Here is a 6,730-nt window from a genome sequence, read left to right on the forward strand (position 1 = left end):
AGTATGCCGACAGGAGACCTTTTGGTCCATAACTAGGTCGGATGCGGAAAAAATTATGATAATGATAAATAAATAAAAGAAAAATAAACAAACTTATAATAATATAAGTAATTATAGATAAAATAGATAAATGCATAGGTATAATTAAATGATAAACAAACAGGTAAATAGTAGATAATAATAAATTGACAGAAAACTAATAAGAAATAAAAATCAAGTCAATAATAATGAACAAACAAATAATAACAAACAAATACACAAATAATATAAAATAAATGGCAGGCATTACAGCATCTTGCTTAGTTGTTTATCTAAACGAATCTTAGAGATTCGAACTGAACTACATTGCACTGCCTCTGCAGGAAGTTTGTTCTATTCATTAACTATACGGTTGGCGAAATTTTTTCTACCCACTTCCAAATTAAATCTATTTCCTGACAGTTTGAGACCATTATTTCTTGTCAGATTCTCATTCAATGTGAAAATTTTGTCACTTCTGATGTTGTCAATTCCCTTTAGAATCTTAAAGACTTGTATCAAGTCACCTCTGAGTCTACGCTTTTTTAGGGAAAACAGATTCATATGTTTTAGTCGATTTTCGAATGATTTATTCTTGATGTTTGGAAACAATCTTGTGGCTCGCCTTTGTACTTTTTCCAATCTGTCAATGTCTTTAATAAGATTCGGTGACCATACGGAAACAGCATATTCCAAATGTGGACGAACTAACGATTTATATAGCTTGTTAATGAGAGATGAACTTTTGAAGTCAAAAGATCGCGCAATCAGTCCTAGAATCTTGTTTGCTTTCTCAGAGGCTGAAATACACTGCTTAGATGATTTGAGATCGTTACTGATGATTACGCCGAGATCCTTTTCACTATCCACTTTTGTTAACAAATTTCCAAATAACTTGTAATCGTACTTACTGTTATTTTTACCTATGTGTATAACCTTGCATTTACTTGTGTTAAACTTCATTTGCCACTTTTCAAACCATTACTGTAATTTATCTAAATCTTCTTGAACATCTAATTGGTTTAAGTGATCATTTGCCATTCCGCACAGTTTTGTATCATCAGCAAATTTGAAGACAATAGATTTTAGTCCGTGGTCTGTATCATTTGTATATACTATGAATAGAAGTGGCCCAAGAATGGAACCCTGAGGAACTCCACTCGTAACATTTTTCCATCTAGAAATTTTTCCATTTAAAACAACTCTCCGTTTTCGATCATTCAACCAATTTCTAGTCCAACTTAATAGGCTACCACATACTCCGAGTGAAGCTAATTTAGCAAGTAACCTTTCGTGTGGGACGGTATCAAAAGCTTTTGCAAATTCTAGATCAGTGGTTTACAAACTATCTTACCTGACGCCCCCTTTTTGCTTCCAATGGACCCGCACGCACGCCCCCACTCCCTCTTTTGTTCATGTGAAATGATTATTGCATTTATTTCTTAGCATTGTTCAGGAAAACAGATTCTGTTTGTATTAAATGTCAATAATGAAAACCACTCAAACAAATAGTAGTACATTCCAGAGACTTTTTCTAAGTAACTACAAAACGAAACATTTGGTTCACAGGGAGCGAGAAAAAACATTAGTAAATTGGCAAAACTGACTTGCAATTTTAAGAATAGATAATTTGAAAACATGGCATATAATATTTGGAAAAACTCATGAGACTAAGGCACAATTTATGTACTAATTTAGTGAGATGGATGCTGCTGCTTCTTCCTCATAAGATTAGAACTTCTAGGATTGAAGTATTGGAAGTTTGTGACAAGTCCCTCAGTGGCGTCAGTGTGGTTGGTATCGGTGACGTGTCCAAAATGTGTAAGACCTAGCTTAACAGAAACGGGTTGGAGTGACTGCTATAATTATGCTTTGCATGTATGTAATGGCAGATTTTTGTTCTTTAAATGATTTTATTATTCTAATTAAACAAATAGTTTTGAGCAGATGACTTCACGCCCCCCTTGTATCCTCCTCACGCTTCCCTTGAGGGGCGCGCCCCCTAGTTTGGGAACCACTGGTCTAGACATATTACAACTATATTGTTTCTTTTGTCATAATTCGAGATGACTGTGTTGTAGAATTCGAGTAAGTTAGTCACCCAAGAACTATTCCGTCTGAATCCATGCTGGCTATCATTTATCAAACAGTTACTTTCTAAATGATGTTTGATAGCATCTCTGATGATAGTTTCCATCATTTTCCCTGCGATTGAAGTCTAGGGCGAAGCAGTACAATACTAAAAACGATAAGCTTAGACAAACACATTAGGACTGTTCGTTTAATGCATTTCTTATGCCTAGTGCCAAGTGATTTTATTCAGCTTCAAAGGACTTCTAAATTTTGATTCACCTTATCATCCCATACCGCACTCACCCTTCAGAATTCGTCCTCCTCTCACTCTCCCCCACCTTCTCCTCGGCCCGCTCTCCCCTCCTGGGGTCCAACCCAATCAAATTAAATCATCTGTTGTTAATCAGGACAGAGGAAGAAGAGGAGAAGGAAGAGGAGGAGGAAGAGGAGGAGGACGAGGAAGTGAGGAGAGGAGGAAGAGAGGGAGGAGTAGGAGTAGAAGAGGAAGAGGAAAGAGGAGAAAAAGGAGGAAAAGGAAGAGCAGAAGGAAGAGGAGGAGGAGGTGGAGGAAAAGGAAGAGGAGGAGGAGGTGGAGGAAAAGGAAGAGGAGAAAGAGGAGTAATTATTATCAGTTGTCAGCTCTCCTCTTGTGGAAAAGAAGAAGTAGACAAAACTGATGAAGATATATGACCCAGGATCAAGATCCAGTGCCAGCCGCTAGGGTCTGCACCTCCAGAGGTAGACAAGCTTGTTGTTGATATATAATTTAATAAAAATGGGCAGAGGGGAGGTGATCCTCTCCGAGTACGGTCTCGCAAATTCATCCTAAACAAGCACTTGTTCTCGGCCCCTTGATGCAGTTCATTCCTATTCAGTCATGTGACATCATCTAAGGGATTTTGTCTTGACCATATCAGGTGGATGTTAGTTCGTTGAGAGGATTGTCTCGGGGGAAATGGGGTCGCCGACCATCAGGGTCGCTCTGTTTCATAGCGTTGTCCCTTTCGAACTGAGTTAGATCGTTTGAAGGCACGTTTCTCCCAAGGCCATAACTTAGGCAAAAATGAATGAATGAATGAATGAATGAATGAATGAATAAATAAATAGATACATACATACATATACCAAAGGCTTTTTTCCCTTACACGGGAGGTAGCCAAAAGAAAAAGGCATAGAAAACCACTCCCACCCACTTCATCCCCTACATACTCCACTCCCCTCTACCCTCTTCCCTCCCTCTTATCTTGGCACCTCCTGGATGACGGGTCATCCCTGCATCTTGTCCACTGCCCTGGGTCAGAAGCAGTGTCGCAAGACACAGCACATCCACATCAAGGGCGTTTAATTAATTCGGTGACCCCCCTCTCCGTCCCCTCATGCAGAAAAAGAGAAGACGGGGAGAAATCCCTTCGGGCTGCGCCACTTTATTTCTCACACACACTCCTTCACCCCCCATCCCCCACTCACTACCTCTCATGCATCAGAGCATCATCCATACACAACCCTTCTCCATTCACCCCTATCTTCTGTCCTCTCCCGTCCTTCCTCAATAGACATTCCTCTCTTTTGCAAGCCCCTGTTACCCCATCCATCCATCTCATCCTAGGACGCCCCCTCATGTTCACTCCTTCCACCTCTGCCTTCCACACCTCTTTTACTAATCTTTCCTAACTCATTCTTTCCATGTGTCCAAACCATCCCACTACTCTTTCATCAACTCTATCTCCCAACTCTCTTTCCACCCCTGTTCTCCTCTTCACCTCCTCATTTCTCACTCGATCTAGCCTAGTAACCCTATCATACTTCTCAGGAATTTCATCTCAAACACATTCAAACATGTTCTCTCTTCCTCTCTTATGTTCCATGTTTCTGCCCCATGCAGTGCTTTTGGCACAATCACTCCTTCATACAATCTCCTCTTAGCATCTATTCCCAAATGTCTATTTCTCATTGCACTTTTTAATCCCCCAAGGCATTTGCTTGCTTCTCTCAATTTACATTCTACCTCCACCTCCACTCCTTCCTCCAGTCTCTCTCCCTTAATACTCACTTCTAGTTTGCTGCCTTGTACATCTCATTACCTTACTTTTGCCCACATTTATCTTCAGCTTTCTTCTTTCACACATCTCAAACTCTGTCACTAACTTCCTCAATCCATCCTCTGATCCTGCTATAAGCGCAGTGTCGTCAGCAAACAACAGCTGGCTTATCTCCCACTTTTCTCCATTTTCTTTAACCATCTCCAACCCCTAACTCACTACCCTTGCATTCACCTCTCGCACCACCCCATCCATGTATAGATTGAACAGCCAGGGCGACATAACACATCCCTGACGAAGTCCTACCTCTACCTCAAACCATTCACTCTCTCCATTTCTAATCCTAACACAAGCTCTACTACTCTTGTAAAAAATCTCGAATGCTCTTCACAGCTTTCTACCTACCCCATATATCTGCAATACCTCCCACAGTGCCTTCCTGTCTACCATGTCACGAGCCTTTTCCAAATCTAAAAAAAGGCTAAAACCATCCCTACCTTTTCCTATAGCTTTCTCACATATGTCTTACCACAAAGATCTGTTCTACACAACCCCTACCTGTCCTAAAACCACACTGTTCCTCACTCCCTCTGTTCCTCTCCTAATCCTCTCAATCAAGACCCTCCCATAAGCCTTCCCAATTACACTCAACAGGCTGATCCCTCTGAAACTAATACACTTACATTTGTCCCCCCTTTTCCTTGTAAAGTGGAACTATACAGGCACTCCTCCAGTCCTCCGGCACTCTACCCTCTCTTAAACAAACATTAAATAACCTCACCAACCAGTCCAACATAACTGTACCTCCTTTTTCAGACATTCTGCATGACATCCATCCAACCCAGGTGCCTTACCTGCTCTCATCATCTTAACAGCTGCTTTCATTTCATCTTTCCTTATTTTTCCTCCATTTTTCTCATTCGTCACTCATTTTTTTAGCACTTCCCACTGCAACTACCTTTCCCTCCCTATCCTCCTTCACATTTAGCAACTCCCTAAAATACTCTGCCCACCTTCCTCTCACTACCTTCTCTTCCATTATCATCTCTCCATCTGCACCTTTTCTTCTCTACTTGATTCGCCTCCTCTTCCTCTTTTAATTTCTTTCCAAAGCATCTTTTTATTACTTTCAAAATTTTCTGTCATACTCTTACCCCATTTCACATCTGCTCTCCTCTTTGCCTCCTTTATCTTATGCTTTACTTTTCTTCTCTTTACTTTGTACCTCTCATACGATTCCCTCGTCCTATTTTGTAACCAATCTATGAAAGCCTGCTTCTTCTCTTCTACACCCTTCTTTGCTTCCTCATCCCACCACTCACTACCCTTCCTTCTATTTCCTCCCGCCCTCCTTGTTCCACACACCATCTTTGCACACCTTATGACTCCCTCCTTGAACCATCCCCATTCCTCCTCCACTCCTAGTTCTACTCTATTCTTCACTCCCTCCCACTCCTCTCTCAGCTTCTTCTTATACTTCTCCTTTTCTTTCTCATTTAAGCAGTTCACTCTAAGTACCTCCCTACCTTCTGCTCTTTTCCTCTTTCTCCACCTATTCTTCACTCTCAACTTAACTTCCACCAGAAAACGATTTGGTATTTCCCCACTCTCTCCCCTTAGAACATGTACATCCTTAACTCTTCCTACCATACTCCTGGTCACCACTATATAGTCCATTAACGCTCTATCTGCCACCCTTCCATCCACCACCCTCTACCATGTGTACTTATGCTTGGCTTTGTTCCTAAACAAATAAATAAATGAATAGATAAATAGATGAAATAGAATATGATAAAATAAGATAAAATAAGATAAAATAAAATAAATAAAATAATGTAAAAATAAGTAAATAAATGAATAAATAACTATGTAGATAAATGAACAGACAAATAAACAAAATGAATAAGAGAAGATATGATTAGAATTAAATAGAAAAGTAAATAAAGGTCAACAAGTAAAATAAAATAAATTCATATATGAATAGATAATACATGATGAATGATAGCTAGTAGATAACAAATAAAATAAAATAAAAAATAAAACGAAAGAGAGACTGGTTTCAGAGATCACGTGCACCTTATTAAAATAGTCTGACGACAGGCTGAATGAAAGGACAAGTACCGCCCAGCACGGAAGGGGTTAATGTAATTTCTGGCTGCCTCTCGGTCTTGTCTGACGCCGACCAGAACAAAATCTCTAAAGTGCGCCGCCATAGGGTTCAAAGGGTCAAGTGTGTTTCTGGCGTCAATTCGACCGACTAAGCCTCGTGACCAGTCAAGCAGCAGAGGATCCTCAAGAGGAAAGAGGAGGGGAGGAGGAGATGGCAGAGGAGGAGAGAGGAGAGAATAGGAGATGGGGGAGGAGGAGAGAGGAGAGGAAGAGGAGAAGGAAGGGTTGAGAGGAGAGGAGAGGAGAGGAGGAGGAGAAGAGAAGAGAGGAGACGAGAGGAGAGAAGAGGAGTGGAGAAGAAAGGAGGGGAGGAGGAGAGGAAGGAGAGGAGAGGAGTGGAAAGGAGAGAAGGAGAGGAGGAGAGGGAAGGGAAGGGATGAGTAAAAAAGAGTGGAGAGGAGAGTAGGGGAGGAAGAGAGTAGAATAGAGTA

This window comes from Oratosquilla oratoria, chromosome 31 (assembly GCF_046742065.1).
Source record: "Oratosquilla oratoria isolate Oo_2021 chromosome 31, ASM4674206v1, whole genome shotgun sequence".
NCBI classification, from domain to species: Eukaryota; Metazoa; Arthropoda; class Malacostraca; order Stomatopoda; family Squillidae; genus Oratosquilla; species Oratosquilla oratoria.